Raw genomic sequence first — 24,378 nt, 5'->3', positions numbered from 1 at the left:
GTAATTGACTGATAACGGCATCCAGTTGATTTGTATATAAGCACTACACAGCTATAAATAATGTTCCGCCAAAATTTTAAAATCAAACAGAAATCAATGGTATTATTCATTCACCTTTTTTTTTTTGCAAATAAAAGTATACCTATGTCAGTACTTAGTATGTTACTATTAAGTTATAACATAAACAACAGAATATTTAATAAGTTTAATATAGTTTTTTACTATTAAATTTAAATACAGCTTATAATCAACATAGGAATACGACATATTTTTTTTACCAATAAATATTCTGATTATTATACAATTAAATTATCGTTATAATATATTAAGTTTTTTCGCAGCGTTAACATAAAAAGCATGGAATTACACAATGATACAATGTGATTGTGGAAGAACCGACGACGTCCGTAAAATTGTGTTACTTCGGTAAAACCTTCGCATGTGGTGATTCAGGATCGGGAGTATGAAAAAGAGGAGGCACTACGGAGTTTGACGACAAATCACCAGCCTACGTTCTCCGGCGCCTCATCGTGTGACGAATTCACGGGTGTCGCAGGCTCAGATATAGACCGGAATGTTATTTGATTGTTATTGCCGTTAACCACCGCAAAGCTGACCTGTGAACAATTTTCGAAGGCATAGTAATGTGCCACAATCACAGTAATATTTAGAGTATTGTAGTAGGGCGGCGTCTTTAACCGCGGTGCTTTTATAGCTTACCACCATGTCACTAAGGTCTTTGGGTGGCCGAAAAAAGTGTGCAGTTCAGTTATACCGATATAATGACCTTACCTATTACAGTAGATTCATTATATACTACGGCCGCCCACGGCCCCTGTTAATTTTTTGACATTTTTCACCTAAAAATCTAAATTTACGTAATTTTCAGACCGAAGAGTACACGCGATAACTCTAAAAACGTGGAAACCTGTACTAGGGACCGTCGAACCTTCCTCCTATATCAGAAAATTGCCGAAAATCCAAATTTAAACCACCTAAGTACGGTAAAAACCACTTTTTTGATAAATAATGGTTCACAAGTTTTCGTGGTGAAGGATTTATTTTTCCACACTAAAACTTTACACGCATTGTTGGACTAGACCCTTGAACGGTTTAAGCCCAAAAAAACACCCAATAGTCGATATTTTTTTTTTATACTACGGCTGGCCTCAACCTTTGTTCATTTATTGCAGTTTTTCACCTTAAAATCGATATTTACGTATTTTTAAGACGAAAGCCTACACGCGATGACTCTAAAAACGTGAAAACCTGGTTAAGAGACCGTTGGACCTTCCTCCTATACCAGAAAACTGCCAAATATCCAAATTTAAACCTAAACTTACCTAACCTAACCTAACCTAACCCTACCCTAACCTACCTAACCTAACCTAACCACCTAACCTACCTAACCTAACCACCTATCCTAACCTAACCTAACCTAACCTATCCAAATTTAAACCTAACCTAACCTAACCTAACCTAACCACCTAACCTAAGCCTAACCTACCTAACCTAACCTAACCTAACCTACCTAACCTAACCACCTATCCTAACCCTAACCTAACCTAACCTAACCTATCCAAATTTAAACCTAACCTAACCTAACCTAACCCTAACCTAACCTAACCCTAACCTACCTAACCTAACCACCTAACCTAACCTAACCCTAACCTAACTGCCAAATATTCAAATTTTAATCTAACCTAACCTAACCTACCTAACTTAACCACCTTACCTAACCCTAACCTTACCTAACCTAACCTAACCTAACCTAACCTACCTAACTTAACCACCTTACCTAACCCTTTTTTTTTTTTTTTTTTTTTACATACGGTATCGGTAAACGCCCTCCGAACTGCGTTAGCAAAGCGTAGAGGCCGCTACCATCATTTATTGAATAACAACAAATTACATCTCTTTTGAAGGGTGGCAAGACAATCCCTTATCTACCCTTCTTACAGTTAACGTTACATTAATATATATTTACAGTGTTTTGAGGGCTCTATCCCTCTACTTTCGCCGTTCGGCGCACAAATAATAACCTTAATTAGATTGTTCCGTTTGTCGTCTTCTTTCGTCTTCGATTTTCAGCTTCATCACTCTGTTGATGAATTCTGATATTATCCGCCATTTGTGCTTTCCTTGCAGCATCAGTTCTATTAAGTTGCCCTCTGTGACGTCTTCTCCCACTTCTCCACATAGTTGACGTCGCCAGTTTCCGAATGCGTCACACTGGAGTAGGGTGTGGTAGGCATCATCGCTAGCTGTGTTGCACAGTGAGCACAACGGTGATTCGATTTTCTTTATTTTAAACAGGTATGCATTAAAGCATCCGTGGCCTGTTAGGGCTTGCGTCAGGTAGTAATCTATATCCCCGTGTCTCCTCCCGGTCCATTTTCCCACGTCTCGTATCAGGGTATGCGTCCACCTTCCCTTATCCGCCTGGTCCCATTGCTGTTGCCATGCCTTCATCGTCTCCTTTCTGGCTTCATTTAGCGCATGACTTCGATTCGTGGCTTTATGAGTTATAGACCGCTCTTTCGCTACCAGCGTGATCGGGGGCATTGCGGCTATCACCGTTGCCGCTTCGTAGGATACCGTACAGTATGCTCTGGTGACCCTCAACGCCATCAGCCGTTGTGCTGCCTTCATGTGTGCGGCGGCTTCTCCCTTTATCGGGATGTCGCTGTCTGCTCTCCGATCTAGTAGTGGTTCCCATATCGGCGCAGCGTATAACAATTGGCTATGGACAACACTTGATAGTAGTTGCCTCTTAGCCGTAGTTGAACCTCCGATAATAGGCAGGATCCTTGACAGGGCCTGTGCAGTTTTCATCGCTTTAGCGCCGACCGTCTGTTCGTGCACTTTAAACCTCCGTCCCGAATCTATTTCTATGCCAAGATATCTAACGGAATTTTTTGTCATGATTTGTTGGCCTCCTACCTTGAACGTTGGCCTCCGGTACCCCTTTTTCCTCGTCACCATAACTGCCTCCGTCTTCTGTGCGGCTAGGTTCAGCTGATGCGCGTTTAGCCAGTCGTGAATTATTGCTAGAGCTTCGTTGGCGACGTCTTCCAGATGTTCGACCCTCCACGATCTCACGACTACGGCCACATCGTCTGCAAATCCAACCAGGTTAACTCCTTCTGGCATTTTCGTGGTGAGAAGGCTATCATACATCATACTCCACAGCAGAGGGCCGAGGACGGATCCCTGTGGCACTCCGCTTGAGAGCTTTACCTCTTCCTGAGCTTCGCCATGGAGTATCTTCCTCTCGCAGAAGTAGTTCCTGATTACGTTTATGAGATACTCTGGTATTATTTTGGAAACCATCGCTTGTGTTATTGATCTCCACGATGCCGAATTGAAGGCGTTAGCTACGTCAAGCGTGATCAGGACGCAGAGTTGCCTTTGATATATCGTCCCCCTTCCGGCTTCCGCTACTACCTCCATGACTTTGCTAATAGCGTCGATCGTAGATCGCCTTTTCCTGAAGCCATACTGGTTATCTGCTAGTTCTGTCTTTTCCTTAACCATGGCTTCCTCTAGGCGGTTACAGATTATTCGCTCGTACAGCTTCCCAGTTGTGTCCAGCATGCACAGGGGACGGTAGCTTGATGGTTGGTCTGCCGGTTTGTCCCCCTTCCGCAGTAACACTAATCTTGCTCGTTTCCATGGATCTGGGAAGATTCCTTCGTTTAGGCATTGGCTGTATACTTCTTGGAACATCGTCGGGTGTGTCCTGACAGCCACCTTCAGCGCTTCGTTCGGCACCCCGTCCGGTCCAGGTGCTTTCCCTGGAAGTAATCTCTTACTCGCCAATTGCACTTCTTGTAGCGTGACTGCGGGTATTGTCGCCGTCTGCCGATTTGGGTTTTCTTCTATCGCCGGATGAGTCGGGAATAGTTCAGCTATTATGGCGGGGATCATTTTCGTAGGTACCGGTTGCCGCTTACCTATTTTTCTCATAACTGTCCTGTATGGTGTCCCCCATGGGTCGCGGTCAACTTCGGCGCACAGATTCTTCCAGCAGTTTTCTTGGCTTCTCCTTATTGCTAGCCGTAGACTTTTCTTGGCTTCTTTGAATACTCGTTTTTGTTCTTCAGCGGGGCCTCTCTTTGCTGCTTTTTGGTATCGCCTTCTTGCCGTTAACGATGCCTTCCTTAGTTCGGCTATCTCATCTGTCCACCAGAATTGCGGTTTGTGGTAACTGCGTGTGGGCTTTACCCTCGGCATAGCCGCGTCGCACGCTCCCGTGATGTATTCCATAAGCTGGTGGGCATTTCTTGGCATCTCCTTGCCGTCTAAGTAGTCTTTGATTTTTTGTGAATCGAGCTTCTTCCGGCTCCATCCTATGTGGCAGTTGCTACGTCTTTCACCATGTATACCCATCCTGTAGAAGATGTATTTATGGTCACTTCTCGTTTCCTCGTCTAATACGCTCCAATCGGCTATTTCTCGCGCTGTCAGCGGCGAGGCGAACGTCAGGTCGAGGATGGACTGGCTCGAGCCTCTTTCAAACGTTGGGGTGTTTCCGAGGTTGCACACGTTTAGGTTCAGTGAGGCGGCCAGGGATGCTAGCACGTGTCCTCTTTGGTCGCTTACTGCTGAGCCCCATTCAGCGTGTTTTGCATTGAAGTCTCCAGCTAGTAAGACTTCTCCGGATCCCGATCGTATGCTTGTCTCTAGTCGCTCTATGAAATCCTTGTAATCATCCATCGTGATGTTTGGGGAGACGTAGCAAGAGTATATTCGGATCCCTCGTATTCTGACCCACACATACCCTCTACCTGGTTTGCCTATTTCCTCTGGGATTATCGCCTGATGCGTAGCGATCGCGGCTTTCCCATCAGTGTCCGAGTACCAATGTGGCAGTGTCTTGTTCTGCTCACATATGATTATCACATCAGCTTTCTTTTCGGTGGCTGTCTGCAAAAGCAGTTGCTGCGCCACCTTGCAGCAGTTGAGGTTTACTTGTAGTATTCTGGTCATCGTTTGTTCCCGCCGTTCGCTAGGAATCGCTTGAAGGTCAGGCATTTACCACTTCCAGAAAAGTGGTCCCCTTTGTCTTCGTCACCGTTTTCTTCACACAGGCCACACTTTGGCCTCGCGTCACAGTCCTTTTTCGTGTGTCCTCACTTCCAGCAATTGAGGCATATTCCTGTGCGGTCGGGTCCGGCACATGCACTTTTATTGTGCCCAAAGTCAAGACATTGTGCGCATCTGTTCATTGGAGTACGTATTCGTATCGAGCATGATGCCCAGCCGATACGCAGCCGCGGTCCTCTAGCTAGTTCATTGGCTGCTCTAGCCGGAAGAATGACCACTGCTATTGATTTCCCTCCGTTGCCGGGTTTGATCGCCTTTATGTCATCTATTGTGATAGCGTTCGTTATTCTAGCAGATATTGCAGCGACTAAGTCTTCTGGAGTTGCATCTGTGTCCAGGCCTCGTATCTCTACCGCGGCCGTGGTTGTTTTCAGATATGTTTCGGCTCCTGTTATGTCTCCTGCAATGGTTCTTACCTGGGAGGTTTTGTTAGTTTTCTTTTTTAGCTGTAAGAACAGATCTCCGCTCCTTGTTCTCCTTGACATTCCAACTTCATCCGTTAGCCCGGAGTCGTTAAGGCCTTTCTTCAGGCTTCTTAGTGTGTCGGCGTATGTCTTGTCCTCAGTTATTTTTATTATGATTGCATATGGTGCAACTTTGGCCAGTTTTTTCCCAGTGCCTTTTTTCTTGACCGTATGCCAGTCGGTTTTACCGGTTTCCTCATAGTTGGGAGCAGGCAGCTGGTTCTCCTCTGGTGGCTCTTGCTCGTCCGTGTTTGTCTTCTGCTTCCGCTTCATCCGTTGTCTCTGAGCCTGCCTTTTGGTTGTTGGTTCAGGGCTCTGTGCCTCCTTCTCCTGGCTCGGTTGACTCTTTGGGCTCTTCTGCAATTCCTCCTTCGGAGACGTCACCTTTGGCTGCTGTTGTTGATATTGCTGTAACTGCTGCCGTAGGTGTTGTTGCTGTAGCTGTTGCTCCTTTTGTATTTCCCCTATGGCGCTCATGTGTTCCGCCATTTCGGCGATGGCTACATTCTGGGTTTGGATCATCTCCTTGAGTTCCGACATCGCTCCAAGGAGCTCGGGCTCTTGGCATCTCGTTTCGCACGGTTTGGATACGTCATTGCTCCGCCTCTTGGTTTCAGTGACAATATCTGTCTGCGATGAGGCATCATTCATCTTCGTATTGATATTGCTTATCGCGTTTGTATTTCGTCCCGTGGATTTGACTTTGACATACTGCTTCATCACTATTCCTGTGTTTTTCAGGGTGTCCTTCAGTTCTTTATGAACGTTGCGCGTTTTTTCGGCAAACTCTGACATCGAATTGATGTACCCCTGGATCATAACTAGAAGTTCTTCTTCTTTAAGATTCCCTATATTTATGGTTCTAGGAGGCTTGTTTGGGCGTCCGCGGTCTTGCAGAGTCTCCTTATCCGTTGATCTGCTAGCCGTTACCAGCGTCACTGAGTCAAATCCGTTGTCCGTATCTCCTGTTGTTTCCGTTTTCCTTATCGTCTCAGCAGTAGTATTGCCGAGTGGAGAAGCCATGCTGGACACTCCCTCACTCGGGATTTGGCTTGCCGATAACGACTCCTGGGGCGAGCCACCCCCAGTCGCCGTCTCCCGGAGACCGACCCCTCCCTGTAGGAAGGATCCGGGACGAGATTCGTTATTGTTGGTTGTAATGTTCATAATGATTGTAGTGGCTTGGCCGCCCACTGACGAAGTCTGCCTCACTTCGTCTGTTTGTTTTCCGTTCGTGCTCCTGATCTACCGAGACACCGGGGGTCGATCGCTCCCCCGGTGGTGAGCTTGTCCGCGACCGCTTATTCGTCCATCCCGAAGGTGTGGCTTATCTCGCGGCTGTCCTACATATCTGTAGGACTTTCCCCTATCCGCAACCTGGGGACGCGCCCGGTGGCATGCTCATGCCTCCCGAAGGACGCCGGGACCTTACCTAACCCTAACCTTACCTAACCTAACCTAACCTAACCCTTACCTAACCTAACCTAACCTAACCTAACCTCACTAACCTAACCTAACATAACATAACATAACTAACCTAACCTAACCTTTTTTTTTTTTTTTACATACGGTATCGGTAAACGCCCTCCGAACTGCGTTAGCAAAGCGTAGAGGCCGCTACCATCATTTATTGAATAACAACAAATTACATCTCTTTTGAAGGGTGGCAAGGTTAGGTTAGGTTAGGTTACCTTTGGCTGCTGTTGTTGATGTTGCTGTAACTGCAACCTGTAACCTAACCTAACCTAACCCTAACTTACCTAACCTAACTTCCAAATATCAAAATTTAAACCACCTAAGTACGCTAAAACCACTTTTTTGAAAAATAATGTTTTGCAAGTTTTCGTGGTGAAGGATTTATTTTTCCACACTAAAACTTTACACGCATTGTTGGACGAGTCCCTTAAACGGTTTACGCGCAAAAAAACACCCAATAGTCGATATTTTTTTTTTATACTACGGCTGGCCTCAACCTTTGTTCATTTATTGCAGTTTTTCACCTTAAAATCGATATTTACGTATTTTTAAGACGTAAGCCTACACGCGATGACTCTAAAAACGTGAAAACCTGGTTAAGGGACCGTCGGAACTTCCTCCTATACCAGAAAACTGCCAAAAATCCAAATTTAAACCACCTAAGTACGCTAAAACCACTTTTTTGAAAAATAATGTTTTGCAAGTTTTCGTGGTGAAAGATTTATTTTTCCACACTAAAACTTTACACGCATTGTTAAACGAGTCCCTTAAACGGTTTACGCGCAAAAAAACACCCAATAGTCGATATTTTTTTTTTATACTACGGCCGCCCACGGTCCCGGTTCACTTATTGACGTTTTTCACCTAAAAATCTAAATTTACGTATTTTTCAGACGGAAGCCTACACACGATGACTCTAAAAACGTGAAAACCTGGTTAAGGGACCGTCGGAACTTCCTCCTATACCAGAAAACTGCCAAAAATCCAAATTTAAACCACCTAAGTACGCTAAAACCACTTTTTTGAAAAATAATGTTTTGCAAGTTTTCGTGGTGAAGGATTTATTTTTCCACACTAAAACTTTACACGCATTGTTGGACGAGTCCCTTAAACGGTTTACGCGCAAAAAAACACCCAATAGTCGATATTTTTTTTTTATACTACGGCCGCCCACGGTCCCTGTTCATTTATTGACGTTTTTCACCTAAAAATCTAAATTTACGTATTTTTCAGACGGAAGCCTACACGCGATGACTCTAAAAACGTGAAAACCTGGTTAAGGGACCATCGGACCTTCCTCCTATACCAGAAAACTGCCAAAAATCCAAATTTAAACCACCTAAGTACGCTAAAACCACTTTTTTGAAAAATAATGTTTTGCAAGTTTTCGTGGTGAAGGATTTATTTTTCCACACTAAAACTTTACACGCATTGTTGGACGAGACCCTTGAACGGTTTACGCCCAAAAAAACACCCAATAGTAGATATTTTTTTTTTATACTACGGCTGGCCTCAACCTTTGTTCATTTATTGCAGTTTTTCACCTTAAAATCGATATTTACGTATTTTTAAGACGTAAGCCTACACGCGATGACTCTAAAAACGTGAAAACCTGGTTAAGGGACCGTCGGAACTTCCTCCTATACCAGAAAACTGCCAAAAATCCAAATTTAAACCACCTAAGTACGCTAAAACCACTTTTTTGAAAAATAATGTTTTGCAAGTTTTCGTGGTGAAAGATTTATTTTTCCACACTAAAACTTTACACGCATTGTTAAACGAGTCCCTTAAACGGTTTACGCGCAAAAAAACACCCAATAGTCGATATTTTTTTTTTATACTACGGCCGCCCACGGTCCCTGTTCATTTATTGACGTTTTTCACCTAAAAATCTAAATTTACGTATTTTTCAGACGGAAGCCTACACGCGATGACTCTAAAAACGTGAAAACCTGGTTAAGGGACCGTCGGAACTTCCTCCTATACCAGAAAACTGCCAAAAATCCAAATTTAAACCACCTAAGTACGCTAAAACCACTTTTTTGAAAAATAATGTTTTGCAAGTTTTCGTGGTGAAGGATTTATTTTTCCACACTAAAACTTTACACGCATTGTTGGACGAGTCCCTTAAACGGTTTACGCGCAAAAAAACACCCAATAGTCGATATTTTTTTTTTATACTACGGCCGCCCACGGTCCCTGTTCATTTATTGACGTTTTTCACCTTAATATCTAAATTTACGTATTTATAAGAAGGATGCATTAGGTTAGGTTAGGTTATCCAGCATGTACCTACGTTTATCATCCTTATCGGCCAGTTTAGGTATAATATTTTTAAAGGATGACTTCGATTTGTACTGTATTTTTATTTGTTTTTTTTTTTTTAACAATTATATTTTACTTATTTCGATTGAACTATACGTTTATTGAAATAGTTTAAATCACATTAGTAGGTACCTAAATTATAGTATTTACATACATACACTTACCTACACACCAAGCATACACTAGAACTCACTAATCAGGGACCTCTTCAACTTTTTGAGTTAATATATCATAATAATCGTTAATCACACAGATAAGTAACAGCACAATACCAAGTATTTCGATTACCCTCAAGTACATTGTCTATTAATGTTATGACAATGTGACATATATATTATATGATTATAAGACATAATATTAAAAAAAAAAAACAGATTGTTGATTCAATTGACAATATTATAATATGTTATAACTTAATAAACGGTCGAACAACTGTCAGCCAACAACAGTGTTCTTATGCAAGTCTCCAGATCCTGCATTTTCGCGGATGCCACCGGCGGGTTAGTGATCGTTTTCGACAGGTCGTACTGATTTTTCATTCGGAGACAACAACGGGTCGAGACGCACACACATGTCACCAGCCATCGCGATACACCGGCAATAATTCGTTGGTGGTGACGGTCCGACGGGTCGAGGCGACGCTCTCCTGCACACGGTGTACTTCAGTGAATTACCGATCGCTACGAAAATTTTCCGTTACTCGGCGACAACGGGGTGGGCTCGCACACCACGACGCTGTGTTGCGTGACTGACACGACTGCCGGCAGATCGGTAAATCGCACATCGTCATCGTCGGGTTGTACGTCCTGCTAGTGATGGCCGTTGACGATCAACGAACCTCTCGCATCCGTTTCGAACCTAACCTTTGATCGTGCACCGCATTGAATCCGGGCAACAGTTCTTCTTCGACAACGCCGTCGGTGTGCTTCTACTTTGTAATGCTGAAATCAGAAACCATATTTATTTTAATATCGAATTACATATTAAGTTTTTTTTGTGTTTTTTCAACAATAAGTATAGTGATAAGACAAACGTTATAAGTTAAATACTTTTGATGATTGTATTGATATTATGATTTAATTAAATCTAAGTAACGAGGCTAGGTACTTATGACTAATGTATTAACGATTTAAAAATCATATTAATTTTATTTGCCGTCATGTGTAAGTTTTAGAAAATTTGTGTAGAATGTCGTACCATGTTTATACTTTATTCTGGATATTAATTCTAATAATAATTTTTTATTATGCGATCGTTCTTTCGATATTATACAACACTAAGTTTATAAAATATATCCTGATGACTTATGTATTTTGGTAGTATCCGGAGTCCAGACATTGCTTAACTCGCTATTACATTGAGTCGTTTGTTTTGTAATTCTTTACTTACGGTACTCTCCAAGTGTTTTATCTTATTAAATACATATACAACACATAATGACTATATAACGAAAATTAGATATAACTGAAACTACAAATAATCTATGGCATAACACAGTGTACGCGGACGGGACAAGGTTAAAAAGAATATTTAGTATACGGCACTAGTCACCTCGAAATATAATATTACTTTGAGTTATGGCCGGTCGAAGGTGGAAGAATATTGCGAGTGTTATTTTTTTTTTTTTTACTGTGCGTAACGATAGTAACGGACGGCAAACAGATGCGGTGTGTGATGTTATTGTCCACGATGACAGTGGTGATTAATATTCGATTAAAGTGCTGTGGAATCGGCGATCACCGGCGACATAACTCGGACGTCGATATCCGATGACAGAAAATACGAGGCAGCAAGTACAGCATCGCACAGGTTCTGGTAATGTATTATAATTATCGCCTCATCGGTTATGTCCACGGTTAAAGATATGTCTTTAATACATGTTTATAATATTATGTCTGCTTCCGGTCGCCGTCGATGTCCGCGCATCAACATCGTACCGGAAATTCTTGATAGGCACAGCTGAAAATTATATTCCAACCAAATCACCCCGCACAGTCTCTGCCAATTAATATGACACTATTAAAGTCGAACGCGCCTCTACTATTAATCGTTTACCGCTGTTCGCTGTCCGACTCGCCAGTACTACTGTCCGCTGTCCATTTCACCATTGCCGCTAGTCTCACTGCCACGATATGTTATATAATTGGTTGCTTACGGTGATTAAGGATCTGCGTGTGTACATAAATTATTATTATTTTCGTTAGTGTTGCGTTTACTGGTAATAATAATGCATTATAGTATAATATCTATACACAGTAGAATCCGCTTAATTAGGACACATTGGGCATATTAACCGAATAACTAACAAACCGATACATGTCCGGACTAGGCCAATCTTTCCCTATTATTATTGTCCCTTTTATGTGGTGTCCCAAATAAGTTGATTCTAAAGTATATATATATATATATTTATAGATAATTTTAATACGGCAACGAATCTGTATTTAAAGTAACTGTTTTGATAATGCATGTATCATGTAACTACCTCAAAATATAATATTAAAATCAGGGTCACCGAGATAACGTGTTTTCATTTGTTATGTTTAGTCGACCAACTATTTTTTTATGTATTTTAATAAGTGGCAATATTTGTGTCTAAGAAATCAATTTAAAATAATAAGTATTAATATTTATAATAATAAACATATTATATCATGATAATTATATTAAAAACACAAGCCTCTAATATTAATAATTAGAGTCTCATATACTTAAATAATAGAATTAATGACATTTAATTTATTCTGTGGCTGTATTTCTGTGCAGTGTTAATTTGTATTAATTATAATAATATTAAAGCTCGTCAAGTTTCTTCTGAATCACTTCATGTTAGGTTTAAGGTTAAATTAGTGACGGCACGGAATACTTTTCTAAACTCAGTTTGGTATTAGCTCGTATGGGTCATATATAAGTAATAAATGATATGTAGGTGTGAAAAAGCACAAATTGAATGCGGGTTTATGCCGTTTACGGTATTCTTTCGTTCACCCGCTAAATTATACGTCGATATTATTTATTAATTTTTATAATTTATAATTATAATTTATAAATAATGCTTATCAAATAATACGCTAACTAAATAATGTTTGTTATTTGTTTTCTTTAAATAAATATAATGAACTTATAAACTACATACCTATTAAACTGTTTATTTTTTATTATTGTTGATAATATTCTATACATCAGTTTTAATTATAATTATTATTGTACTTAATTTAATTGAGTTTTAAAACCGTTACTAAATGAAAATTAATACATAATCAGTCAAATACAATAATTAAATTTTCATCGCTTATTACAAAAATATGTGCTAAACTGTATATCTTTCTCATGTAGTCATATAAACGTATGAATTATAAAGTTTAAACTTATGAATTAATTGAATTAATTAATTAATGAAATATTGTAAGTCAATAAGTTTTTATGTTTACTTAAGTTTCTGCAATCGTCCGACATCTATGACGCTGATTGAATGTTGTTGTATATTCTAATATATGTTATTCATCTACAAGTAATTATTTTAGTATACAGAATAGAAAATAAAGAATAGAGATTTAGATCCCAAACTAACTAGGCACTAGAGCCAATTATATGCTTAAAAATATTAAACTTGAATATTTTAATGTTATTATAATAATATTATAAATTAAAATTATAATAATATATTATTATATTCCAAAAATAAATAATAGAGAGATGACTAGGTTATCGAAAATAATTGTTTTTATTAAGTTTATGTAAACACCGTGCAATATTTTAATATATAAGTATTTTATAAATATGTATAGATGTGAAGTATTTGATTTAAGTAACTCTTGTTTTTTCAATTAAAAAATATTTATAATTTTTTATTCCTATTCAATATTTAAAAAAAAAAGTCCAAATTTGTTTATATTTAAACATTTTAAACTATACCTATTTGTTTGAACCATATTTAATATAATTATTATAACCATATTGTTATTATTCTTTTTACCTATTATATAATATCTTGTTATTGATAATCATTATTTATATATTGTTATTTTTATAATTATTATAATTTTAATCCATGACATACTATTGTTATTATATTTTTTTATTAATATATTATTTGAATACCTATTATTATATTATTAAAATTCTGTGTTGTTATCGGCGATTGTGCTTTGCGGTCCCGTTACAGAACACGGGTTCGCGGAAGTTAACCACCAATAACACGAGTATTAAAGGCCGTACGACCCACCACAGGTCAACAGTTTTTCACCTGATGTTGCTACAGCAAGACCCATCCGGGCAGACTTGCGAATTAAAGGTGAAAGACATCACTAAAAACTTATCGGACGGTATTAGTATCAGTCAATACTGCATAGTTAGAGTATTCCGGCATTGTACTGATTGATAACTACGGCGCTGTCAAAGAGGCAATAGTCGGAGTATTTTGGCATTGCACCGACTGTCATGCCGTTCGGTAGGCTTGTCCCCCATTGTGCGGTACTTTTTATTCCATCTTGACGTGTTTTTTTGTGTAAGTATACGTACATATAATATTTTAGCTATGTAAAACTTTCTTTTTCTTATAATTTACTCCAATAATATACTAACTACTTCTCTTTTTTTTTCTCTTGTGGAAATATTATTTAAATATTTGATTAAGTGTGGAAATATTATTTAAATATTTCCACACTTAATCTTTGCTACTTCATAATCCGCTTGATTTAGGAATATGGGAATTCAACAAAAGTACTTAACCATGAAACAATGAACGGGAGTTTTATTTCTAACATTATTCGATTATGAACAATATTTGTTTGTAGTCCATTCCAGAACTAAAGTATTCGAGTTACTATTGAAAATAAATACATAACATATAAATCAATAAAAATTATTATTGGTAATCAGTGATGTGCTATTCACAAGTAGCTAATTATTGTATTTATGGCAAAAAAACTTAATCGTCCGAAAATTAGCCAATTGTTCGAGAGGAAAATACACAAGTAGGTATACTTCCATCAAAAATACATGTCACCTATAAAGGCTTTTTTCAAGATTCATCCCCAGGGGCATTAAAGAATTTTCTTCCGCTATTGCACACATGTTTCTCAAGTCTAACACATTTTTACGCTCTTACAAATACATAAAATTAGTTTTTTTTCAAACCGCCAACAGGTGTCCATGGTAATGAATAATTAATACATAATTTACACTGTTTAGTAAGTATCTTTAGCTAATAACACCTATATTTAAAGCTAAAATGACCAAATAAATATATATATATATATATATATATAATAGTAATACATTATGACGTGTATCACAATAATCTTCTTGTACGGCGCATTGTACAGTCAATTTGATTACATTTATGCGTAGAGCAACATATTAATGATAATTTAATACATATTATAATTTTTAATAGACATTTTATTGTATCTTCAAAAAGACATGTTTTACATTATAGATAAAAAAAAAAACATTTCAAAAAATGTGTGTGAATTTGTTTTTTTATACATACTACGTGAGAACTTATAATTGAATGATAAATCTAGGAATACGGATGTCAGCATCTCTGAACCCACGAAAACGTTCAACGACGCAAGACACATAGACTTTAACGACCTGGTGCCATATAGTATAGATTATCAGAACCACGGTAAGAGACAACAGCCAGCAGCAATCACAGTCAAGTATTTTAGTGGGTAATTGGCTGGTAACGGCATCCAGTTGATTTGTATATAAGCATTACACAGCTATAAATAATGTTCCGCCAAAATTTTAAAATCAGTCAGAAATCAATGATATTATTCATTCTCCTTTTTTTTTGCAAACAAAAGTTTACCTATGTTAGTACTTAGTATGTTACTATTAAGTTATAACATAAAGAACAGAATATTTAATAAGTTTAATATAGTTTTTAACTATTAAATTTAAATACAGGTTATAATCAACATAGGAATACGATATACTTATTTTAACTATTAATATTATAATTATTATAATTATTATAATACGAATTAATGTATGGTTATAATTTATTAAGGTTTTCGAAGCGTTTACTTAAACAGCATGATATTACCCATGGATACAATTTCACTGTTGACGAACCGACGACGTACGTAAAATTGTGTCACTCCGTTGAAACCTTTGCATGTGATGATTCAGGATCGGGAGTATGAAAAAGATGAGGCACTACGGAGTTTGACGACAAATCACCAGCGTACGTTCTCCGGCACCCCATCGTGTAACGAGTTCACGGGTGTCGCAGGCTCGGATATAAACCGGACTGTAATTTGATTGATACCGAAAAACTGACCTGTCTTCGCAGCTATAGTAAAGTGCCACAATCACTGCAATATTTGGGGTATTGTAGTCGGGCGGCGTCTTTAACCGCGGTGCTTTTACAGGTTACCACCATGCCACTAAGGTCTTTGGGTGGCCGAATAAAGTGTGCAGTTCACTTATACCGACATGATAACTTTACCTATTGCAGTGGCTTCATTTGTACCGTGCTGGGTATATATTTGCTTTTTAAAAATCCAATATTGTAGAATAAATAGACCAAATTTATAAATTGATTGGCCTGAAAAATTGATAGTAGTTTGCGCTTAAAGTGGCCTGCCTTTATACGCTATGCTGTTGATGTTAAAACTCAGCATCTTGGTGAACCGAATTCGTCCAATCAGGCTTAGAGTCTTGGCCAACACAGCTAACAGCTAACAGCTATATTTAGGAATATAGGAGGTCTAAAATAGAATAATATGGATTAACTGACCAGTTTGCGATCCATAAAATATTTATGTATCAGTTTATGAGTAATATTTATTTATTTTAGTTGTACTATTAAAAACTAAAAATTTAGAAAATCAATCTATAAAGTGTTGTAATTTTAATAGTTCAGCTCCAATAGCTGTCTATCTAATCTAAATATTTTCAATAAATTATCATAGGACAATTTTAAATGTCGTTCTATGCGAGGGCCTAACCTTTGAGTGTTGCTTGAGTGCAATCGAACTAAAATGAGTGCAAATCGACCTTACTCATAATAATATAATATTGATATAAGATAATCACTAACCTAACCTTTTAAGTATATTATCATAACATTGTAAATTGTTATGTTTTGAATAATTTTCATTATTCATTATCAATACATCGTATAACGACTGTTATTATTATTTTGATTTTACTGTCGGAATTGTAATATTACCTGGTGACATAAACTATTACGCCACGGCTCGTTACACCGAGTTACCCATCGCAAAAATCTGTTGTATCGATATTTATACATAAAATTAAAATAAATTAAATATAATGTTATTATAATATTATTTTAGTTATTATTATTGTTTGTATTGTGTTTTTAATTAAATGTGTACAAATAATAAATTTAAAAATGTTAAGACACGTACACGCATCATTTATCACATATATTATTATAAGCAGCTGGTACCAAACTCGGTGTAGAAAAACTGTGCGAACCGTCACTAATTGCAACCACGATGTGTCCTATAATTCAGTTATACAGTAAATGTAAACATACGCTGTCGTGGAAGGAACAGGCTGAGGACGGTAAACGGTATACATCGACGAGACAGTCCATAGAGCCAATAGTAAATAATATATGTCTGAACTGGACAGCGGCGCGTAGAACAGCGCAATCGTAGTCACCGCAATTCCAATCGCTGGCTATATTCCGGATGGTCTGGTATTTCCGACGCTCACCTCATCGCCCAACTCCTCTATCACCACAGGACAAACCACGTCATCGCTTACTACGGCGTCTTGAACGAGTGGCAGTTGAACATTTTCTGTGTCGACCAACTCCACGGTCTCGATATCCGGTGTTTTAATAACTTCGTCTGGTTCAATCGGCCGATTTGAAAGATTTCTTCGATTACATTTTCTGACGACATGTACGTGTGCGCGTCAGATGTACCGCTGTTGTTCTCCATGCAAACCATTGTTTGAATAACGTCAAAAGCACGTACCATATTAATAGATATATCGTCTTCGTCAATGACGCCAAATGCGTTATTAATTAAGTCAAATTTAATGGAGCACAGTGCTATGTAAATAGCCATTATGTGTTTAATATCGATAATATGTGACATTGCGTGGAGAAGAAATCTAGTAATGATGTTTAACGTATAGGAATGATGAAATGCAAATGAACTAGAAATATATTTCGTCTATCATCGGCGGCCGGGAATTTTGATAATTTCACAGACGACGGGTATTGCGATGATTTTGATTTGTACTGTACTTTTAGATGTGTTATTCTTTAATGATAATAATGTATCATTTCTTTAGATTGAAATATACGTGTAAACATTTTAAATAACACTAAAAATACTTAAATTAACTTAACAAACTTAAATTTATGTAGTTATGTAAAGTCAGTAAGTTTAATATATTTTACGAGTTGGCACGTTGGAAATTCCCAATAATAAATATGTATTATAATATTATATAATCTGTGAGCTATTTCCGATCGATTGAAAATATAACACCATGACAATGTGAATGTTTCGATGTTGTTGTTTGTTTATTTATCAAACTATATTGATTTTGAAGAATTACCAACAATTTTGAATTTTTTAACCTGATATATATATAACGTGGATGATTTTGTGATTATTTATTTAATTTTTTATCTTTTCATTTAAAAATGCATATAATATTTAATACAACCGTCGAGTATGCTATAATAATTCAAGTTTTTTTACTTACATGTTCAAACAATTGCATGTTGTACCTTATATTACACTTAATACATTTTAAATTTAAACTTATCTCACCTAATTTAATTATTTACTTTACCTCTTTTTATTGTTGATACCTTTAAAATAGTAGAATAAACAATCACGTGCAAAATGAATTATATAACTTATTTATTGGTAACGATGATTCAATTATAATTAACCAACTTGGATATTATTTTAATTTTAAATTTAAAAATCTTTTCTTATAGTTTAACTCAAAATCTAAGACCCTTATAAAGTTTTTATGTTTTATTAATATGCAAAATTTTAATCATAAAATAATGCATTTTATTGTAAATGTTCATAACAAATAAAAACTTATTAATTATATACCTGCAAACGTATAATATTATTATAAATCTTTTCCAGACCGTATTTATTTTAGAAAAAAAATTTATAAAATATTATAATATAATAATACTAATTGTCAAAATAAATATGTTGTGTTCCTATGTTGATTATAACCTGTATTTAAATTTAAAAGTAAAAAATGAACTATATTAAACTTTTTATATATCATGTTGTTTATGTTACTACTTATAAGTAACATATTAATATAGGTAAGCTTTTATTTGCAAAAGAAAAGGTGAATTAATAATTCCTTTGATTATAAATACTAGTATTTTTTCTGACTGATTTTAAAATTTTGGCGGATCACTTATACCAAGTCCACGGGAAACCCGTTAAGAACTACTGTTTGTAGTGAAAATGCGTGTGGTTTCGATACCGCCATCCTACAATGTTACGTAGGATACTATGTATATAATGTATACAATTCAACTGGATGATGCCGTTACCAGCCAATTACCCACTAACAATTTGATTGTCATTGCTGCTGACCAATTCCTCCTACTGTGGTTCTGATACTCTATGCTATATGGCACTAGGTCGTTAAAGTCTATGTGTCCTGCGTCGTTGAACGCTTTCGTGGGTCCAGAGATGCTGACATCCGTATTCCTAGATTTATCATTCAGTTGTAAGTTCACACGTAATATATATAAAAAACGTATTCATACACATTTTTTGAAATGTTTTTTTTTCATCTAAAATGAAAAATATGTCTTTTTGAAGGTACAATAAAATTTCTAATAGACATTATAATAGGTATTATATTATCATTAATATGTTGCTCTACGCATAAATGTAATCAAATTGTCTGTACAATGCGCCGTATAAGACGAGTAATGTGATACACGTTATAATGTATTACTATTATATATATATTTATTTGGTCATTTTAGATTTAAATATAGGTGTTATTAGCTATAGATACTTACTAAACAATAAAAATTATGTATTAATCATTCACTACCATGGACACCTGTTAGTGGTTTGAAAAAAAATAATTTAATGTATTTTTAAGAGTGTTATAATGTGTTAGAGTTGAGGAACATGTTGGCAATAGCGGAAGAAAATTCTTTAGTGCCCCTGGGGATGAATCTTGAAAAAAGCGCTTATTAACAATTACAAAAATTGACAAATGTACGTAATATACGCGTTAATTGAAATATTTGGTGAAAAACTGATGACTCAATTAGGTATTTTCATAATTCCGTTATTAAATTCACACATTGTGTACTAATGTGTATGAATACGAAAATATTTAAAAATGCATGTATAATTACAAAATGGTCGTTTTGATAATAGAATAAAAATTCTAATTTGGTAGGCTACTTTCGCAGTACCGTTACTACACCTCTGGCTATTTAATACTTAGAGTGATTTAGTAATTAGTATTATTTATTTTCATTTTTTGTTGGCTATACACATAATTTTAAACTTAAATTGTATTTATTCATGTTTTATATAATAATTTATAATAAATATAAATAAATTAATATTTTGCTGGCTTTTACCACTTTTTAATTTTTTTATTTCATTCAAAAATATTTTTAAACATTTTTAGTTTTTATTTTCATAAATAACATTAGTTTTTATCGATTACTGTTTTTATTTATAAATTATAAATGTTTCCCATGACTTTTTTTAACTTTACATATTTTAAATTAAGAACGGTTTTTATTCTTCAAAACACAGACCCGAAATAGTTTTATGACCTCGTAATGCACTTCAACAATTCGCGTACACAATAGATCTGTTACCACCAATAGAGAAATCTAGAAATATATAACAAAAATGAAATTAATATGACAATCTAACGGTACCAGGTCACTTGCCCGTCTGTCATTTCCCCCTCAGACATTTCCTCGTAATCACTTCCCCGTAAGTCATTTCCTCGACCAATATCTTTCTTTTTAGCATAATTATTTTTATTTACTGGTACACAAATGTGAGGCTGTTTTTTTCATTTTTTTCAATGTTTATGGCGAAAAATACAAAATTTCCCAGAAATACGTCAAAAAAAATATACGAATGATGCAGATTTCGCTTTGAAAATAAATCAAATAATAGCTTTAGATTTTGTTCCTGCGCCATATGTTGTTAAGAAATTCGCAGAATTAATGTCTCAACAGTTTTATGTAGACAATGAAGAGTTATCACTTCATTTAATTGATTATTTTGAAAAACATTGACTAACTTCCAGTTGGTATAACTAGAAGAAATAAACATCTACCCCAATATTTGATTTAAAATTATGGAACCAATATGATACTTCACAAATGGGTGGTTTACTAAAAAAAAAAAAAAATAGTGTTGAAGGTTGGCAAAGAATATTTTTGTTTTTGTTAGCTGCGTCTCATTCTACCATATGGTGACTTATTGAGATTGTTAAAAAAGAACAACATTTAACCGAGATAAAAATTAATCAATTCATCACTGGACAAAAACCTTCTGCAAAAAAAAAATATACCGGGATGTTGCTAAACGTATAGAAGATAATATGTCCACATATGATGAACGTAATATAAATGAATAAGTACTTAATTTGAATTATTAATAATTAAGAACAACAACAATAAAATGTTTTATGGTAAATTTTATACTATACTTATTATAAATTAAAATTTAACAAGATTGTATAAATACAACAAGATTATATAAATATAATATTAGCGGGGAGAGGTATTAGACAGGGAAATGGTAGACAGGGAGGCATCCATGAATCAAACAAACGATTACTATAAAGTATGACACGCTGGTCACTATCGTTATTGACGTTTGGAATATAACGACGCACCTGTTAGTTATGCAGCCGTAATAATCGTTTTGATTATTATTTTATTGGTCACACATAAGTACATTAGAAGAACGATAGCGATGTACACATGAAGCCGTTTGGATTACCGTGTCGCTTCACAGTGGCTATTGCTATCGCATCGTGACGGACCATACAGCGGCTTTTGATGAACACGTAGACCACGACTCGGACCCAATAGTGATGACTTCGTTAGCAACGACGTATTGATGGCAATGATGGTACTGGTTGAGTTGCTTGGAATAAAAATGTCAGCAGCTTCGACTCAGCTGCTGTTTCCGTGTACGGTGTAACCGGTGCAGGTGCGCGAGATCGACGGCGACAGGATACAGACAGTATTACCGACAGCCAACAGGACGATGGTTACACAGAATTAGAACTTGTGCGATGGCTGTCTGCAGACTACAGAGTCCTGTCCGCAGTAATTTACACGTGCATTCGCCGTCGTCGAAAACTATATACATCAGCTGTTCTCTGTGCCCGTACTTTATGGTCAATCCCGCACGTATAATTAAACGTGTTCGTGGCAATTTTCAGCCAAGGAGTAATATATATAAATATATATATATATATATATAAATATATATATATATATATATATAAATATGACCAGTAGCTGTATGATTTGAACAAAATCTCATTGGTGTCCCACAATATGTCAATGCGCTGTAGCGCTATAATATTATACAGTATAATAATATACTTATAATATTTTAATAACAATTACAATTTATTACTCCCAAAATAAAAAAATAAGCATAAAAAGTATAAGTATATATTATATCACAAGTTAATTTTTCATAGACCCTACAGGAATGCATTTTTAAAATATTTTATACCATATCATTATATAGTGTTCTAATTATACACTCGATAAATCCATTATAAAATGTATGTACCGATTATTACGAACTTACAACTTGCAATCTTGATAATAGTATAATTTGCAGGTTACATATCATTTTATTTTTTTAGTGGAAGGAGTGACGTACAAATCGTAAAATTAGGTTGGAAACGACGTAATTCTATACTAGCAAAGGATATAGAATTGCTTACACTCTGTCAACTATAACCTGATCCTTATATAGGAGCACAATACAATGGTATTTTAACTTGATATTATGTACGTTGGACGGTAGGTACTAGGTACTGACTGTATACAGTAATACCCCATAGTTATTATAGAGAACTAAATGTATTATTTATTCAAATATGTATAGGATTTTATTTTGTTTATACTGTTTACCGAAACACCTAAATCAAAAGTAAAAACAACCACAATTTGGAAATGTGTTGAACTGTTTCTGAACAAGTGTACATCAATATGGTAAAAAACTATAAATAACAATTACATATAAATATAATAACTATAATAAGAGTAATCTTCAAATAAAAACGCTTTGTCACTTTTATTTAAATATATGTATCTATTTGCGACACAAAAACCAATCAAACTAAAAAAACTATAATACAATAAATCATACAACGAATTATATCAATACTAATCCGTCATGCACACTTATTGGCTATATCGAAATGGAGTTAAGAAAATTATTATATAATATAGTCAAATCTCACATAAGTAGGTAGAATATAATTAAGGTATGATGAAAAATTGACTGCAGTGTAGAAAAATGTTCATCGTCAGTTAGTTATATATTAAAATTAAATTTAAAATGACATGGCTGATAATAACTTCTGAACGAGATAGCCAATTTTTATTTTTGGATTATTTTATACATGGAATTGATAGAACAAGAGGATAAAACCATTATTATAAATGTATTGATAATTATAATATAATATTATAATATACAGGTCGAGCAATACACAGAGAAGATTCCAATAATGCTATAATGTCAAAAACGCATATCAATCCGATGCATGGAATCCAATTGGCTGAACGTGGTTTTCGAAATAAGATTACAGTGAGTTTGTTTTAATTTATACATTTTTATTCACGAGTTTTATACCATTTTTTAAAATTAGTTTTGAATACGTGTTTTATAACTTGAAAATAACTTATTTGAAGGACGAAGTGGTGATAAATCCCACAAAAACAATACCAGAGACATTTAATGAAATCCGAAAATCAATTATGACTTCAGGAATAGAGGATTCTACGGAAGCCGAAATAAGGTAAAGGATACTATACCAATTTATACCAGTGTAAAAAGTTTGGCATAAAGGAAACATTTGAAGTTAATGCCAACGTTACTTAAAAAGCTGTCTGAATTAGATGTTGAAGGTGATTGGTGATCAACTAATGATGAAAAAGATTTTATTTTAGGTATTTATTCTAAATTGTTTAAACCATTTAATTATAAATACTATTTCTAATTATAATATTATTACCTACAGTATTTGATGGTACGGATAATAAAGTCGTTGTATTCGGTACCGAAGGATTTTTACGACGTCTTTGTTCTAGTAATACAGTTTTAATGGATGACACATTTAAGTCAGCACCAAAAATTTTTACACAAATTGTATACCTTACACTGCTTTGTTATAGGAATGATGATACCCCTAATAGTTATAATATAAATTTTATAATTTAGTAAAATACTAATTGTATATGTTTAAATATATTTTTTTAGGCTTATGCATTATTGCTCAGTAAAAGTACATCGACATATTTGAGAATGTTTGAAATAATAAAAGAAGCGGCATTGAGAAATGGATTAAAGTTCAATTCTACTTGTTTCCAAATAGATTTTGAAATTGGTTAGTTCAAAATCTTACGATTAAACATTTGCCGATAAATTTTAAAAAAGTTGTTCTTCGTCTTTATTCGTAAGCCTTAGTTCCGATTGAACAAATTGAGTCAGAAAGTAAATATAACTTTTTACAAAATTTGTACGAACTTATTAAAACTTAATTTTTTATTATTATATTTTTGGTGTGCTAAAATAATTAAATTATTTTACCGAAATATACTTGGATCCAGATATTTGTCTATTTAATAGCAATATGAGTAATCATTTTAATACAGATGGAGCAAGGACCATAAATCACCTTGAAACATGGCATGCAGCTCTTAATAAAGCTGTTGGTAGACAAAAGCCAAATATTTTTATTTTAATCAAAGAGCTAAATAACTAAC

The 24,378-nt window shown here is 35.4% G+C and overlaps 1 pseudogene; it reads left to right on the top strand.

Moving 5' to 3' along the window:
- The first annotated feature begins 22,948 nt into the window (after positions 1 to 22,948).
- LOC113549268 lies at positions 22,949 to 24,004 on the top strand (annotated as a pseudogene).
- The last annotated feature ends 374 nt before the right edge of the window (positions 24,005 to 24,378 follow it).

The sequence above is a fragment of the Rhopalosiphum maidis genome, chromosome 1 (assembly GCF_003676215.2).
Source record: "Rhopalosiphum maidis isolate BTI-1 chromosome 1, ASM367621v3, whole genome shotgun sequence".
Classification (NCBI taxonomy): domain Eukaryota; kingdom Metazoa; phylum Arthropoda; class Insecta; order Hemiptera; family Aphididae; genus Rhopalosiphum; species Rhopalosiphum maidis.
This window is presented reverse-complemented; position numbering and strand designations above follow the sequence as displayed.